The sequence below is a fragment of the Bos taurus genome, chromosome 4, assembly GCF_002263795.3.
Source record: "Bos taurus isolate L1 Dominette 01449 registration number 42190680 breed Hereford chromosome 4, ARS-UCD2.0, whole genome shotgun sequence".
In the NCBI taxonomy this organism is placed as follows: domain Eukaryota; kingdom Metazoa; phylum Chordata; class Mammalia; order Artiodactyla; family Bovidae; genus Bos; species Bos taurus.
This window is the reverse complement of record NC_037331.1, coordinates 115,625,440-115,643,584: the sequence shown is the minus strand read 5'-3', so window position 1 is coordinate 115,643,584 and position 18,145 is coordinate 115,625,440. Positions and strand designations below refer to the sequence as shown.

General features: G+C 44.9%; 1 non-coding gene across 1 annotated transcript; it reads left to right on the top strand.

Annotated features, from left to right (window-relative positions):
• The first annotated feature begins 15,361 nt into the window (after window positions 1–15,361).
• Window positions 15,362–15,433, top strand: TRNAC-GCA (transfer RNA cysteine (anticodon GCA)). The gene has a single exon. It is a non-coding gene; the product is annotated as a tRNA-Cys (tRNA).
• The last annotated feature ends 2,712 nt before the right edge of the window (window positions 15,434–18,145 follow it).

Below are 18,145 nucleotides of genomic sequence, written 5' to 3'. Positions count from 1 at the left end.
TCAGCATCTTATTCTAAAAGCCAGTTTCCCAAACAGACATTCCTAGGTTGGTATGAACTATATTCCCTGTCAGTTTTCATTTTGACATAATTTCCAACTTACAGAAGATCTGTGAGAATAAGACGAAGAAGTCCTCAGTCCTTCACTCACATTCAGTGTTGATACGCTTTTGCTATGGTGCTTTGCCATTGTTTCTCAACTATATGTAAATTGTGCAAATTATGCCTATTTCCTCCCAAAGACTTTAGTATATGTGTGTTTCCTAATACCTGGGATGTCCATTTGCATAACCATACTACAGTGATTGAAATCAAAGAACTTAAAATTGACAAAATGCTAAGTAATCTATGGACCTTGTTCAAATTTGCCCAACCATCCCAATAATGTGCTTTTCAGAAAAATTTGTCTAGTCTAGGAGCCAAACAAGAGTCATACATTATATTTCATTTCCATGTCTCCTTAATCCCCTTTAATCTGAAAGGTTGCCGAGTCTTTCTTGGTCTATCTTAACATACTCGTTTTTAAAGAGAAGACGACAGTTAGGATGTCCTGAGTTTGAGTCTTGATGATACGTCCATATGATTCAATTCCAGTTATCTACTTTTGGAAAAGCTACAACATAAATGACACTGTGTTCTTCTCATTGCATCACATTAGGAAACACAGTCCTATATTTTCTTCGTTTGGCCCATTATTATGGTCACTTTGAATGCTTGTTGAGGGTGGTGTCTGCCTGGTTTTGTCCATAAAATGTGACTTACTTTTCCTTTTGTAATCTGTAAGTGATCTGTGAAGAAATGCTTTGACACTCCATAGATATTCTCTGTCTTGTCAAATGCTCACACATTAGTTGTGTGGCCACAATGATTCTGCACTATATCAGCACAGAGTGATGTTCACAAAACGCTTGTCTCCTAAACTCCTCACTCCTACGTTCATCAGCTCACATTTTATTCAATGAATAGCTTTCCTTCCCCCCATTCTCGCTCCTTCCCTCCTTTATTTTTTCCCTTCTTTCTTTCTCCCCTTTCTTTCTTCTTATTCTCGTGTATTCTTATTTTATTCAGGAAAGTATAATTAAGCATTAATTTTTATTAAAGTATAGTTGATTCACAATGCTTTGTTCATTTTTGCTGTACAGCAAAGTGATATCTTCCCTGGTGGCTCAGAGGTTAAAGCATCTGCCTCCAATGTGGGAGACCTGGGTTCGATCCCTGGGTCGGGAAGATCCCCTGGAGAAGGAAATGGTAACCCACTCCAGTATTCTTGCCTGGAGAATCCTATGGACGGAGAAGTCTGGTAGGCTACAGTCCACAGGTCACAAAGAGTCAGACACAACTAAGCGACTTCACTTACTTACTTACTTAAAGTGATTCAGCTATCTATAGATGTATTCTTTTGCAGATTCTTTTCCATTATAGTTTATTGCAAGATATAGAATAGAGTTCCCTGTTGCTGTACAGTAGGTCCTTGCTGTTTATCTATTTTATATACAGTAGTGTATAACGGTTAACCTCAAATTCTAATTTACCACTCCCGCTCTGGTCCCCTTTGCTAACCATAAGTTTGTTTTCTGTCTTTGAGCACTAATATTAATGCTGCCAGGTTTGGCCATGAGTGCCCTTCAAGCCAGCCCTGTGTTGTCATGCTGTGTCCCACTCTCTATGAGCTCTTCCTTACTTCATGGAACAAAAAGTTTGCTCCAGGCTCATCTTTTACTCTACCTGTCCCACACCTGGAATAAGTGGTTTTCCCAAGGTTCCCTGGATTGTTTAAATGGAAGATGGTGTGTGGAAGCAGTGATCTGTGTGCCAGCTGGTTGACGGGTTCATGAGCACTTTATCGTCCTGTGAGGTTGGATGTTTCTAGATGACAAGCACGTGGTAAGACCCGTGCATCCCATTACGGTCTTTTGCTTGTTGCTGCACATCATTTGCTGTAGCATGCTTCCTGGGACTGAGGTCACGTTGGGTGGAACATCAGCAACTCTGTAAAATCTCAAATGGTGGTGCTGGAGGTGAGAAAGGAGGGGAAAACCTAAATCTGAACTGAGCACAAGGACTAATATCTGCCCACCTCTAGAGTGGAAGTTCAGGGCAGTTTATCTGCCACCGAATGACCAGTGGCTTACGGAGAAGTGGGACCATATCAGCTGTTGACCCTCTTAGCCTTCAGGTGTGACCATGGTTCCATCTGCCTTAGTGACATGGCACCCACGCTGCCCTTTCATACAGAGCTCAAAGCCCCCGTTTCTGCCCCCGCGGCCGATGTACTCATGGCCAGCTGCGAGCTTTGGAGCAGCCAAAGAGGGAGGCCAGCCAGCTTCCATAGGTCAGATCATCCCGTCCAGTGTGCTGCTCAGTACCTTCTTCCCGGTGACTCTCAGGTGGGTGTAATGTGAGACCCAGGAATCCCCACCTGTGGGGTCCATTCTGCACAGGTCCCGGCACGTACCCCAGACTTAATTTTCCTGAACTTCCAGCCGTATTCCATCTAGAACCCCTGTTCTAGTCTGAAACCTAAAATTTAGGTCCAATACTGTGTGCTGCCTTGACATTGGGATCCATTACCTGTCAGAACAGATCTTGGAAGGTCAGGGCACTCTTCTTACCCATTATGATAACTGCATACCCCAGGCCTCTGAGAGGAAGTGCTTCCTTTAGTCCCTGCAGCTCTGGAATAATCCTTGTTGATGACACAGAGCCCAGTATCAAGACATCATCTCTGGAAGAACTTCCGAAGGAGCCCCGGTGCCCTCCTGTAAACCCATTCCTTATTGCCTTAGTACAGAGGTGCTCTTTGGGCCCTCTTGGGAAATGTTTCTGGTGATGGTTTCTCAGATCTTACATAATAAATCCGTTCGACTATCACTACTTTCTTTTACATTCAAACTCTTTCTTCAGTACCAAGTCAAGGAAAATCTAATATCTCCCTCTCATTTACTATGGGATATTACCATATTTGGGCTTCCCAGGTGGCTCAGTGGTAAAGAATCTGCCTGCCAGTGCAGGAGATGCAAGAGACGTGGGTTCCATCCCTAAGTCAGGAAGATCCCCTGGAATAGAAGATGACAACCAACTCCAGTATTCTTCCCTGAAAATTCCACGGACAGAGAAGTCTGGAGGGCTGCAGTCCAAGGGGCCACAAAAGAGTTGGACACAACTGAGCTCTCACACATATTGTCATGTTTAAGGATCCATCCCAGCAGATGCCAGATGACCAACAGATGTCCTTGTCAGAGCACTGGCTCATGGATGTTGCAAATGCTCCCGTGTCAACATTTCTTCCCTGGACAGCTTTGATCACCCAACAGGGTCCAACACACTTAAGATCCACTCCCACACACGTTTCGAAGTTTCTACTAGGAAAACTAGCCAGCTCCTGTAATCCCTTTTAGCATATTATCTACATACCTCCAGGCCAATAATTACATTTGATCCAGAGTTAGTTAGTGTTAGTCGGTTAGTCAGGCTGGACTCTTTGCGATCCCATGGGTTGTAGCCCACCAGGCTCTTCTGTCCATGAAATTCCCCAGGCCAGAATACTGGAGCGCGGTGCCATTCCCTTTTCCAGGAGATGTTCCCAACCCAGGGATCGAACCGGGGTCTCCTGCATTGCAGCCAGATTCTTTACCATCTGAGGCACCATGACCCTCACCAGGAAGAATGAACATTGCTCTGGTGATGCCACATGGTAACAAAAACAAGTGTCTCCTGGCTTCTGGCGAAGTCATGCTTTACTCTTCAACCTGTCCTTCTCTGACGGCAGGGACTATCCTACTTTTGCATCCTGAATAAGTAAGTAGAATTTGGAATTTGAGGATCCTCAGGATCATCCATCCAGATGTCCCCATCCTATGTCTCAGGTTGCCACTAGGTTCCTATCAGGGACACGTCAAAGCTGTGCCTTTGGTCTCTTTGACAGTCTGCCACCTTACAGTGACATTCTGGACTTCATTTTCAGACAGCCTCTCCTAAGACTACAGAAGGTGAGAGCTTCCTGTTAGTCACTCAGTCGTGTCCAACTTTCTGTGACCGCAAGCACTGTAGCCCGCCAGGCTCCTCTGTCCATGGGATTCCCCAGGCAAGAACGCTGGAGGGGATCTTTCCTTCTCCAGGGGATCTTCTCAACCCAGGGATCAAACCCAGGTCTCCTGCATTGCAGGCAGATTGTTTATCATCTGAGCCACCAGGGAAGATCTAGTCTAATGCTAAAGAGGTTCTTTGGCTTTCAGAGAGTGTATTAAGTTTGCATTTGATGCCCTGAGGCTATTTTATTTGCTTTTTAAAATACTTCCAGTGTCATTAATGAAGCTGAACCACTTCACAATCCTTATAAATATTATTTCCCTAGTGCTGTGTGTTACAATCACACAACCCAATGCCTCATCTTCCACCTATACCTTGTCCCAGCTAAGTGCAGATGATGCCACCACATGCCTGAAGACATGAGAGCCACCCACTGCACTTAAACCAGCACGGGGACCCTTAACGCTATCCGTAAACTAAAAGTATACCAATATACTACCTTGATATGCTTTGTTAATGACTAGAATCGACATTCAGAAAACTAAGATCATGGCATCCGGTCCCATCACTTCATGGCATCTGGTCCCATCACTTCATGGCAAATAGATGGGGAAACAGTAGAAACAGTGTCAGACTTTATTTTTGGGGGCTCCAGAATCACTGCAGATGGTGATTTGCAGCCATGAAATTAAAAGACGTTTACTCCTTGGAAGGAAAGTTATGACCAATCTAGACAGCATATTAAAAAGCAGAGACATTACTTTGCCAACAAAGGTCTGTCTAGTCAAGGCTATGGTTTTTCCGTGGTCATGTGTGGATGCGAGAGTTGGACTGTGAAGAAGGCTGAGCACCGAAGAAATGATGCTTTTGAATTGTGGTGTTGGAGAAGTCTCTTGAGAGTCCCTTGGACTGCAAAGAGATCTAACCAGTCCATCCTAAAGGTGATCAGTCCTGAATATTCATTGGAAGGACTGAAGTTGAGGCTGAAATTCCAATACTTTGGCCACCTCATGCGAAGAGCTGACTCATTTGAAAAGACTCTGATGCTGGGAAAGATTGAGGGCAGGAAGAGAAGGGGATGATAAAGGATGAGATGGTTGGATGGCATCACTGACTCAATAGACATGAGTTTGGGTAGACTCTGGGAGTTGGTGATGGACAGGGAGGCCTGGCATGCTGCAGTCCATGGGGTTGCAAAGAGTCGGACACGACTGAGCGACTGAACTGAACTGAATTACCTTGAAGATATGCCTTGTTAATGACTAGAATCGATATCTTAGACTGAATTTAACACCAAAAAAGCCCTGTTTGTTATTATTATTTGAAGAAGTCTAATTTGAGAGAATTAGACTAAGGAATAAGATGAGTGAGGTAGGCGAGATGAGAGGAGGCAATGTAAAAATGTGATACCAAGTGGGCTTTTGCTAAGTGTGAATGACGGCTTGGTTCATAGGAATGTGGCCCTGAGAAGTATATAAACTGCACCTCTAGACTCTCTCCTGTCTAGGGAGCGTGGAGAAAGGGGGAACAATTTAACATTGTCTCTCGTTTTCCATTCTTCCAAAAAAGTCTTCCCCTGGGTGTCGACTCCTCTGCCCTTTGCGGTCACTTCGGTGCTGAGTAGAATCCTGGGGTGACATTCACAGGGCAGCCCTGAGGAGTTGAGACGCACAGCATGGCAAATGGTGCCACACTCTCATATTACATCTTTATAAAATTGGCCCTCACCATGCAAAGTGGCAGCAGGGGAGAGATGAGGTCAGAAAGGTCTGAGAGATGCATGAGACATTTGATTCTCTAATGAGGCATTTGATTCTCTAATCTTTTTTAGCTCTTATAAACTTTGAGACACAGTTCCTAAGGAGTAGATTAATATTCATCTGAATTTGAACTCTTCCTTAACTCTTTTTTCTCTAGATAAAATCGAGGATTATTAAGTGTGATCCTTCTAAAGTTAAAAATAAGATGTATGGTCTGAAGCTATACTTAACAATCCATCGTCCTCCTCATCCTTCTATTTCTATATCTGAGTAGAGAAATATCTGAAATGATAGTCACAAAATGACTAGTGTTTTGGAGGATTTGAGATGATTTATTACTTTCTTTATACTTATCGGAATTGCTTGAATGTTTTATAGTGAGCATGTATCATTTTTATAAATTTAATAAATTCACCTTTCAGGTAATAATGTTGGCACTTGTATCTTTGATGTCACCCTGGGTAAGTGAATCTGTCCTCAGTTCCTGTCCGATAAGTCAATTCACCTAAATTCATTCAGAGCAGAAGAAAAGCACCTGGTATTTATAATAATAGAAGGTAATGGCACCCCACTCCAGTACTCTTGCCTGGAAAATCCCATGGATGGAGGAGCCTGTTAGGCTGCAGTCCATGGGGTCGCGAAGAGTCACAAAGTGAGCGACTCCACTTTCATTTTTCACTTTCATGCATTGGAGAAAGAAATGGCAACCCACTCCAGTGTTCTTGCCTGGAGAATCCCAGGGATTGGGGAGCCTGGTGGGCTGCCGTCTATGGGGTCGCACAGAGTTGGACACGACTGAAGCAACTTAGCAGCAGCAGCAGCAGTGGTTTATTAGAAGAATAAAAATATATCTAGATTTTTTTTTATAAATAGAGTTGACACATGTATCAAATCTGGGAAAGATCAATAGCAATTAGGTACAGTTGAGACATTAGAGGAATCCCTCTTTGAAACCAAAATGTATCCAAAATGCATACAAGGAACCTCAGAAGTGACCATCATCTGTGTCAGGTGGGTACTGTTGCCCAATCGACTCTAAGCTACATCTTGTGTTATTTCTCAAGTCCGTGGGCCACCGGAAGGTGGTGGCCTGGCCAGGCTCTCTTATGCATCTGCGGTCAGCTGCTGAGTTGAATGGAACTGCTGATTGCCTTACGGTGGCCTTGCCTGGGACGGTATGGCTGTGTCTCTCACTCTCCAGTGGGCTGGTCTGTATGAATGCTGGAGGTATTTCCAAGAGAAAAAACAAAAGCATGCACGTTCTCCTGAGGCCTAGGTTTGGACCTACACATTATCACTTTCTCCACATAAACTCAAAATGGTTTAAAGGATCAAACCCAGGTCTCCTTCATTGCAGGCAGATCCTTTACCATCTGAGCCACGAGGGAAGCCCAAATATGAGACAGAATACTATAACACTCTTAGAAGAGAGTGAAGGCAAAACATGCTCTGACATAGATCACAGCAATATTTTCTTAGGTCAGTCTTTCAAGGCAAAAGACATAAAAGAAAAATAGATAAACAAGTGGGATTTAGTAACACTTAAAAAGCATTTACACAGCGAAGGACATCATCAGCAAAATGAAAAGACAGCCTACAGAATGGGAGAAAATGTCTGCATAACTGACAGCGGTTAATTTCCACAATATGCAAACATTATATAATCCAATATCAAACAGCTTAATGGGTTGCCATGCCCTCCTCCAGGGGATCTTCCTGACCCAGGGGTCGAACCTGCATCTCTTGTGTCTCCTGCATTTGTAGGGGCTTCTCTGGTGGCTCAGTTGGTAAAGAATCTGCCCACAATGTGGGAGACCTGGGTTTGATCCCTGAATTGGGAAGATCCCCTGGAGGACGGCATGGCACCGCACTCCAGTATTCTTGCCTGGAGAATCCCATGGACAGAGGAGCCTGGAGGGCTGCAGTACATGGGGTCCCAAAGAGTCAGATACGACTGCACGACTAAGCACAGTCTTTACCACTAGCATCACCCGAGAAGCCCAAATCAGCCATATATATACACACATATATCCCCATTTAGGTTACCACAGAGGTCAGTGCCTGTCTCACTCTTACTCTGTCTCGTCAGGACCCTGTTTTACTTCTCCAGCGGCAATAATGTGATGGACACATGGTCTCCCTGCATGCCCTTTGGTCATGAATGGCCTGCACTGTATCAGAGGGGACAGACTGTTGACCAACACACAGTGGTGGGTGACTCTTGTTCTTTGAGAGACAGAATTTCTTCCCTCAAGGCAGCAAGCACCATACAGGATTGGCAGAAACGTTCTGAAAACTGATTTCCATAAAGGAGGATAAAATAGGGGGAAAGCGGAACAAGAGCAAGGGTTGGGGGAGGCTGTAGAAGAGTCCTGGAGAGACCCCAGATAATATTGCCATGCGTTAATACTGAAGGAGGAAACAGACAGAACAGGCTCCATCTTGAAAGCAGGACTCCATCTGTGGACTTTGAGCTTTATGCCCAGTGTCTATGGAAATGACATACCAACTGGAAACCAGAACCCCCTGGCCCCCCCGGATGGAAGAACCCCAGGGCTCATACCTAGACTCTCCGTGGCCTAAAAGAATACCCTAATTATCTGTGTAACCAAATAGAATCATCAATCCTATTATTGGGGTATGACCACAGGCCTATTGATAATTGTCCACTGTTAACTACCTAGGCTTAAGGCATATGAGTCATTGGTTAACTTTGATTGTATCTTTCTTTTTCCTTTGTTCAGACTAGTTTCAGGGAATTTGGGGAGGTGGGTTTGTGCATGTACACTTAGGGTATATAGTTCAGTTCAGTTCAGTCGCTCAGTCACATCCTACTCTTTGCGACCCCATGAACCACAGCACACCAGGCCTCCCTGTCCATCACCATCTCCCGGAGTTCACCCAAACTCATGTCCATCGATTCAGTGATACCATCCAGCCATCTCATCCTCTGTCATCCCCTTTTCCTCCTGCCCTCAATCCCTCTCAGCATCAGAGTCTTTTCCAATGAGTCAACTCTTGAGTAGGGTATATAAGGTTTTCACAAAAACTGGTCGGGGTCCTTGGCTAAGAGGAGACTCTGCCCTGGGCCCGCCGGTGTAATAAACTGCACCCCACTATCTGCATTGTCCTTCTGAGTAAATCTGCTTCCCAGAACGCATGGCTACAACAATACTACACTTTGGGCTTCCCTGGTGGCTCAGTGGTAAAAAATTCTGCCTACCAATGCAGGAGACACGGGTTCGATCCCTGATCTGGGAAGCTCCCACATGCCCATGCAGCTAAGTCTGGGAGCCACAACTATTGAGCCTGTGCTGGGGGCTGCAGCCACTGAAGCCCGAACACTCTAAGCCTGTGCTACCCAACAAGAGAAGCCACGGCTGTGAGAAGTCTGCACACCACAACCAGAGAGGGGCTCCCACTCTCCACAACTGGAGCATGGCCTGCACAGCCGTGAAGAAGACCCAGCACAGCCAAGGTAAATAAACAGCATTCTTTAAAAAAAGAAAATACTCCACACTTTCATATTGGTAGTAAACAAACTCGGATTTGACCATGGTGGTATATTCACCCATTTAGACAGCCAATTTAGAATTCCGTGTTGTTGTTTTTGGTTTTTTTTTTTTTTTTCATTTTGAATTCCATTCTCTTTAATGGTAGTTTTGATAAATGGTGATTTTCATACACGCTAGAAAAAAGGATGATTGATTTTATAATGGATTTTTTAAAAAGCAGTACATTCAGATGCAAATTAAAATGTGTTGCAGCTGTCGTTCTCACAAAGGAAAAAAGGTCCAGAGAATTCAAAAAGTAATTCTTGTTTTGCAAGTGTTCGGCCGAGGCTTCAGTCTCTGCTCTGACCCCAGCTGCCCCCAGCCACCAGGCCACTGGAACAGAGAAAGGCTTCCTGCTTTCTGTCCACACTGCCTCGGGAATTAAAAACTCATCTCCCCAAAGGAAAACCTGAGAGGGAGGAAATGGCCACTTTTCTTCTATTTCACGCCCCCAAGCCCCCAGGCTGGCCTCTTTGCTTATTCCAGGCCACTTGCCGTGATTACAGCAAAAACCAAAACACAAACAAGAGAGGAGACCTCTTTGCTCTGTAGATGAATGGTTTACAACCGGGCTTTGAATGAAAGAAGGAAACACCTGAGAACTACTCATTGTGTATTACTGCCCCCAGACAGTCTCTGCATTAGCAAACACAACAAAAATCCCTAGTTTCCTGGAGTTTATATTCTATTTGAGAAGAGAGCAAAAATGTGAACAAATAGTTATATATCAGATATTACGTTGCTAGTAAGAAAAATGAGCTGAAAAGGGCTATAGGGAATGGTAGAAATGTACTGAGGGGAGGGGACCCCTGATTCTCCAAGAAAGTGAAGTTGCTCAGTCGTGTCCGATTCTTTGTGACCCCATGGACTATAGCCTACCAGGTTCTTCCGTCCATTCCAGGCAAGAATACTGGAGTGGGGTGCCATTTCCTTTTCTAGGAGATCTTCCCAAGCCAGGGATTGAACCTTGGTCTCCCAAATTGTAGGCAGACGCTTTACCATCTGAACCACCAGGTCTCTCCAAGACTTACTAGTAAAGCCCATCCCGAGACTGAGTCTGTCTCTCTGGACTGGAGATTTTACTAGACGGATCACTTTCCCACATCTCCTTTGGGAAGAAAAGCCAAACCTGCAGGTCATGGGGAAAATTTCCCCAGAGGGATGGGCTTCCACTGACAACCAGGGACCTTGGGTCAAACTGGCAACTAAGCATGCACGTTCACAAAGGTGGTTCCTGACGAAAGAGGAAGGCGTTCCTCTGAACCCCTGGAGAGAACCGGAGGGGTCCCAGAACTCCTTACAGCCGTGAACATTAATGGCAGCATGGCATCAATAAACAGCATCGTGTTTCTGCTTTCATGTGGGACAGAAATACAACTGAAAGAAATGGAAAGAACTCTGGCATCTCGAGCTTGCTGTCAGCTATTTTTTATTAACATTTGGGAAGGTCAGTGGACGGCTCTGAGGTTTTGTCGGTTGAGTCGATGACTCCCAAAAAAGCAATGAAGGAAAAATAAACTCAGAGAAGGACTGATGGTTGGGTTTGCTAAATGCTCCTAAAACAGAAACCGCTGCTTCAGAAGGGCTCCTTTAAATAAGCTTCCAAGTTGTTGTCTCAATTGTATATCTCATTTCAACACGTTTATTTCTCTTAGCTCACAGACCTTGTGAGAACAAGTGAAAATAGTTCCACTTAAATCTATTTGTCATCTTAAAATGTACATGTGAAATTTTTAAAAATATTCATTCAGATCAGATCAGATCAGTCGCTCAGTCGTGTCCGACTCTTTGCGACCCCATGAATTGCAGCACACCAGGCCTCCCTGTCCATCACCAACCCCCGGAGTTCACTGAGACTTAAGTCCATCGAGTCAGTGATGCCATCCAGCCATCTCATCCTCTGTCGTCCCCTTCTCCTCTTGCCCCCAATCCCTCCCAGCATCAGAGTCTTTTCCAATGAGTCAACTGTTCGCATGAGGTGGCCAAAGTACTGGAGTTTCAAAGGTAGCATATTCCTAATGTGCAATAACGTCTAGTTTTAAATACTGTCAAACCTACAGACATTTCCAGAGAGCACTAACTCTCTATCAAATTATACTTTTAAATTTTTAATATTTTTTCAATTTAAAACACTTTATATAATATTAAAGGTTACTCTCCATTTACAGTCATTATACAGTGTCGGCTCTGCTCCCCGTGTTGTGCAATATATCCTCGTACTGTACATCTTAACACCCAGTAGTCTGTGCCCCGCCCCCACCCCTATATTGCCTCTCTCCTTCTCCCCTCCCCACGGGTAATCACTGGTTTGTTCTCTGTGTCTGTGAGTCTACTGCTTTTTTGTTATTTTTCACTAGTTTGTTGTATATTTTAGGTTCCACATATAAGTGATATTATACAGTAGTTGTCTTTCCTCTGTTCATGAAATTCTCCAGGCAAGAATATTGGAGTGGGTAGCCATTCCTTTCTCGAGGGGAATCTTCTCATCCCAGGGATCGAACAAAGGTCTCCTGCATTGGCAGGAAGATTCTTTCCCACCAGAGAAGCCCATGATGCCCTACATGTGCGTGTGCATAGTAAGTTGCTTCTGTCATGTCCGATTCTTTTCAACCCTATGGACCATAGCCCACCAGGCTCCTCTGTCCATGGGATTCTCCAGGCAAGAATACTGGAGTGGGTTGCCATGCCCTCCTCCAGGGGATCTTCCCAACCCAGGGATCGAACCTGTGTCTCTTATGTTTCCTGCATTGGCAGATGGCTTATTCACCACTAGCACCACCTGAGAGCACATGATGCCCTCCAAATCTATCCATATTGCTGCAAATGGCAAAGTGTCACTTTTTTTATGGCTAAGAAGTATTCCATTGTATATACCACATCTTCCTTATCCATTCATCTGTTGATGGACTCTTAGCTTGCTTCCATATCGTGGCAATTATAAATAATGCTGCTATGAACACTGGGGGGAATGCATCTTTTGGAATTAGTGTTCTTGCTTTTTTATTATTATATACCCAGGAGTGGGCTTGCTGGGTCCTGTGGTGGTTCTATTTTCAGTTTTTTGAGGACTTTCATATTGTTCTCCATAGCAGCTACACCAACGTGCATTCCCACGAACAGAGCAGTGGGTTTCCCTTTTCTGCACACCTTCTCCAGCATTTATCAGTTCTGTTCTTTTTGATGATGGCCATTCTGACAGGTCTGAGGTGATAATCTTGGTTTTGATTTGCATTTCCCTGAGGGGGAAGTTGCTGAACATCTTTTTCACGTGCCTGTTGGCCATTGCATGTCCTCCTTGTTCAAATGTCTATTCAGTTCTTCTCTCATTTCTTAATTGGATTTTTTAGAGTTTTTTTTTTAATATTAAGTTGTATGAGATATTTATATGTGTTGGATATTCGCTTCTTAGAGGTCACATCATTTGCAAATATTTCCCCCCACTTAGTAAGTTGTCTTTTCACTTTGTCAGTGGTTTCCTTTGCTGTGCAAGAGCTTAGAAGTTTAATTAGGTCCCATCCATTTGTTTTTGCTTTTATTTTCTTTAGGAGACAGATCCAAAAAATATTGCTGTGATTTGTGTGAAAGTGTTCTGCCTAGATTTTCCTCTAGGAGTTTCATAGTATTGGGTCTTACACTTAGGTTTGTAATCTACTTTGAGGTTATTTTTACATTTTTACCACCTCTCTCACACATAGTTCTGGCCTAGTGACCCAAAACAAAAACTTTCTCTGCTGCAAAGAACTTTTGTATCATTGGAAGGCTGAACACTCTTACCTCCTTTCAATGATAACTGAATGGGTTGAGCACCCACCATGCATTAGAGATCACCCTAACCCTTTGCATAACTGTCCCACACATCCCTGTGAGTTAATTTTGTTTTCTATAGACAGCATGATGTGAAAAGTCAACTCATTGGAGAAGACCCTAGGAAAAGGGGGGAAACATACTAGGAAAGATTGAGGGCAGGAAGAAAAGGGGGCAACAGGATGCAATGGCTGGATGACATCATCAACTCAATGGACGTGAGTTTGAGCAAACTCCAGGAGATAGTGGAGGCAGGGAAGCCTGGCGTGCTGTAATGCATGGGGTCACAAAGAGCTGGACACAACCAAGCGACTGAACAGCAGCAACAATAGAGGGCAGAGGGAGGGGAAGTAACTTGAACAAGTTCCCATGGGTGTGTGCTAGAGCTGATGTGAACTTAAGCAACCTCAGAACAGAGGTATTCCACCCCCTCCCAGAGCCAGACCAGTAGACTCAGGCATGCCTTGGGGGCAAGTGCCCCCAGACCCCCAGAGAACACGGGGAAACAGCAATGGGGTCATGGCCATAGACAACAGGGGCTTTGGGCACTACACAGTGAAACAGCTCTTATTTGTGTTCCACATAAAATTTAATTTGAACACTGCTTCTAGGCTTAAAAAAATTTTTGAAAAAGTTTGAAAGAGCAAAAGAATTGTGTTTTCTCTGACGCTTCTTGCTTATGCTACTATCTAGAGTGACTCCATGTAATTTTAAGTTGGGTTAAATTTAGGCAGCTGAATCGTTACAAATTATGTCTCTGAAAATAAACCACAATAATTATGTCAGCATAAAATGCCATTTTTTTCCTTTCCTGCACGCTCCTGTGAGACATGATAATATCCAGTTAGCAGCAACCCTTTACATGAGATGTTATGGTCCTATTGTTTAGAGCCAGAGGAGTCGGCAATATGTAAAAACCGGGGGCTTGAGTAGGTGGACTGTCTGGTCAAGTGAGCATCTTGGTTGGTTCAGTCTTCGAAGAAAGGTTTTTGCCTACAGAGTTTAAATCCACGCTCCTGTCTTGGTATATCAAAGCCAAAATCCAGTGACTTTCCAGACATTGGACTCCTTGCCCCAAACATGACTCTTGTGCCCAGAACCAGTGGTGCCTGTGAAGGTTGGGGCTTGAGGGACAGGAAGGCTGAGCCCGGGACACGGCCTGGCATTTCCTGATGCTGCTTTCTGTACTGGATATAAGTGCTGGCTCCTCATGGCCTCATGAAGTGCTTCTACCACAAAAGCAGAATTCAGTTTTAGGGGGTAAAAGCCTTTGGCTCAGTGATGAGGTCAGCCGAGTGTTTGTGCTTTGGCTAGATTTCTACACGACTAATTTCTGTTCACTGTCTCTGACCTTGAGCCGATGCCATGTGAGGATCAAGGAGAAGATAACTAAATGGGGAAACAGACCCAGTCCTTGAGCAGCCCTGCCCACAGGAGGTCCGTGTCCTGCCGTATTTTCTACATCAGGACATAAACCGACACGTGCTGTAGTCTTAACCCTTCCACAGGAGACTGTGCGGAAAGCCAAGGGCGAGGGGAAAGCTGGGGTCTTATTGGGAGGACCTCGGGGATGTAACAGACGGAGATGTCCTCCCAGGAATGCAACTCGTATGTGTGTGCGTGCGTGTGTGTGTTTCAGCTCAAAAGGAAAGTATTTCCATCTTAACGACAATGGTGGCTCGAATGGTGGAATTTCTAGAACAGAGAAAAGTTGGTTGTGCCACTGACACTCTGTGCAGGCTTTTCTCCATCACAGGAGGGCTTAGCTTCCAGCCAACACAAACAAACAGCTTGTATTTACTGCAAAAGAAACATCCGGGCCCTATTTACCAAGAAGCTCACCCTGAGATATGTTGGCTCCACTTCCTTCTGGTGCTCACCCACGGTGGATCCTCAGGTCGTGTTTTGGGTTGAGCGGGCCCGAAGCCCACTAAACCCCAATGGGGTTGTCCCAGGATCACCTCTTTCACTTGGTTCAAGTACTTTCTCTTAAGAAAAGTCCCTGGAGCGTCCCTGCTGGCTCAGTGGTAAAGAATCCACCCGCCAATGCTGGGGATAGACGTTCGGCTCCTGATCCAGGAAGAAATCACAGGTCTCAGGACAGCTAGGCCCGAGCACCACGACTACCGAGCCTGTGCTCTAGAGCCCGGGAGCCACAACTGCTGAAGCCCGTGCACGCTTTGCTTTTGCACCACAGCCGGAGAAGCCACAGGCTTCCCTGGTGGCTCAGACGGTAAAGCGTCTGCCTGCAATGCGGGAGACCCAGGTTCAATCCCTGGTTTGGGAAGATCCCCTGGAGAAGGAAATGGCAGCCCACTCCAGTACTCTTGCCTGGAAAATCTCGTGGACAGAGGAACATGGTGGGCTACAGTCCATGGGGTCGCAAAGAGTCGGACACGACTGAGCGACTTCACTTTCACTTTTAGGAGAAGCCACCACAGTGAGAAGCCCGTGCAGCAACTAGAGGGAAGCCCCCACTCGCCACAGCTAGAGAAAAGCCTGCACAGCGAGGAGCACAGTCACAGATAAATAAATAGAAAACCCCCTGAAAGAAATGCCTCGTGTTATTACCTTGAACAAACTCATCAACACAAGAAATATGACTTAATAACTAGAGTGGGGCAAAGTTATTAAAGAAATCATTTCACCTGCTAAGTAGGAATATTATGATCCACAATACAATTTAAGAGAAACAAGAGAACAAAAGCTAAGCGCTTTTCAGGGATGTTGATTAGATATAATTTTTTCGGAGCATTTTCCAGTCAGTGCCAAATAGTCCACTTGCAGATACAGGTGTGGGTGGTGACGCTGAGGACAGATTCCCCTCTTGTGTCTAATGATTTGAGGGCGGCTTGTCTGCACGAGGGCGCTTCCCTGGGAGGAGGTGGAGGGGAGGTGAGCTGGTTCCTGTCTTGTTCTCCTTCCTGTCTTCTTGCTGTTACTTCGTTTGTGTGGAAGCACAGCAAACAAATGCTGAACTACATGCAGGAGATGTGATGGACACCTGTCTTTATCAGTGGCCAGAAAACAGGTTTCGCTTCGGCCATCTCTTAGCCTGGTCATCTCCATGGTGTGAACTGAAGACCTTGGGTTCCTGCGATGCTGCCCCTTTGCTTCATGCCCCCACAGGCTGATGCCAACATCAGGGTCTCTCTCAGTGGGTTATTGGAACACACGTGATATAGTAAAAGCATTCCGACTGGGTTACTGGTGGCTTGTGACTCAGGGTCTCCATTCTGTGTGATAGTGAAGGTCATGTCTGAATTAATACTCATAGTTCTTACCTGCCCACCAGGTAAAAAGGTGTGAAAATGTGAAAGGGTTTCTTGACTGCCACTTGCCTTATGAATGATATTTCACTCTTTTAAATGAATTATGTTTTTAACTGAGTCCAGCTCATACTGCTCACTGCATGACAGACCAATAAATCTAGAGACGAGTTATTGGAACAAGGAACCATGATTTGTTTTGAAAAGCCAGCACACTGAGAAAATGGTGGACTAGTACCCTCAAGGAACTATCTTCCCCGAGTTAGAATTCAGGCCTCAATTATACTAAAAGGGGAGGGGGTATGGTTGGTTTTTGCAAACTTCTTGGTGTCACAACCCTTTGTTCTTACAGCTGTCCAGTAGGTCAAGTCGATGTTCCTGTAAACCTCCAACCAGACACATGTCATTCTCTATTCTGCAACTTTTTGTCTGTGTATGGAGGGAAGAGAGTTATACTCTTAAAGCACAGAGCCTTGAGAATGGTCTGCCCTGTATATTTCATGCTAGAGGAGCATTCTTATGGCAAAAGCAATAGAATACAAAGATTAAAGTAAAAGGAACAGCTCCAATATGGAGTCAGGTTTGTTCGTCCCTCTTACACGCTGACCTTGGGAGTGTCCAGCAGTCCTTGCATTAAAGGAATTTCATCACATTCTTTCCTTTTTGACAAGGAAGATTGGGGACAGGGAGTTAAAGTCAACAGAGTGAGACTCCACTGAGAGAGAGGGATGAACAAGGAGATGGAGAAGGGGTACAGTCTTTGCCACACCTCTGCCTCCTCCTCCCCGTGGCCTCACCTGCTCCCCTCCCCTCTAGTTCCCAGATGCCTTGTAGTTTTTCTTCTTTTCAAGTCATGAGTCCGCATCCTGCCAGGGAACACAGCTGGGCCATAAAAGATAGACGCTGTGCCCATGTGGGCAGGAGGCCGCGCCCCAGGCCAGTGGTGTGCAGCTCTGATGCACGTTGAATTTCCTGCCTACATGGAACTGTGTGCAATTGTGTGACAACCTCCCTGGGATTGTTCCCACCAGGTGACAGACACTAGGAGGTTTTCAATCCTTTGGTGCAGAGACAAGCCTACTTTATTGACTTAAGTCATTTCCCAGCATTCTCAAGTTTTCATCAGGAACCCACATTTCATAAGAAAGCATCTTGCTTGGCCCCTACCATGCCTTTTCCATAAACACTGTCTAACAGCCAGTTGATAAGGGAAGAGTTCTATCAGCCAGAGTCCAAGTCCTACAGAGATGGCACCACTAATCACTATTGCATCTCTTGGAGCATGTTTCCTACTGCACCGGCACCTTGCTCCTGCTTGGATCTGTTGTTTTTGTTCGGTCACTAGGTCGTGTCTGACTCTGCAACCCCATGAACACAGCATGCCAGGCTTCCCTGTCCTTCACCATTTCCCAGAGTTTGCTTGGTTAGAGCCTTGTAATGTGGGCTTTTTCAGCTTAGAGTCATTTACCCCATTACTGTGAACGCCTTGAGAGCAGGGAACATGCCTTCACTTAGATTTTTGTTCCTAACTCCCAGAAATAATTTCAATTTGAAGTGAATTGAATAGAAATAGTGGCTATTAAAAGAATAGTTCAAAAATGTTTGAAAGTATATGCTAAAGAATTTCACTCAAAATAAATTATATAAAATATAAATAAATGATCTAAAACACCAAGTGCCATAATTACATGCAATTTGCCCAACTTATAGGAAGATCTCTTGTGGTTTGA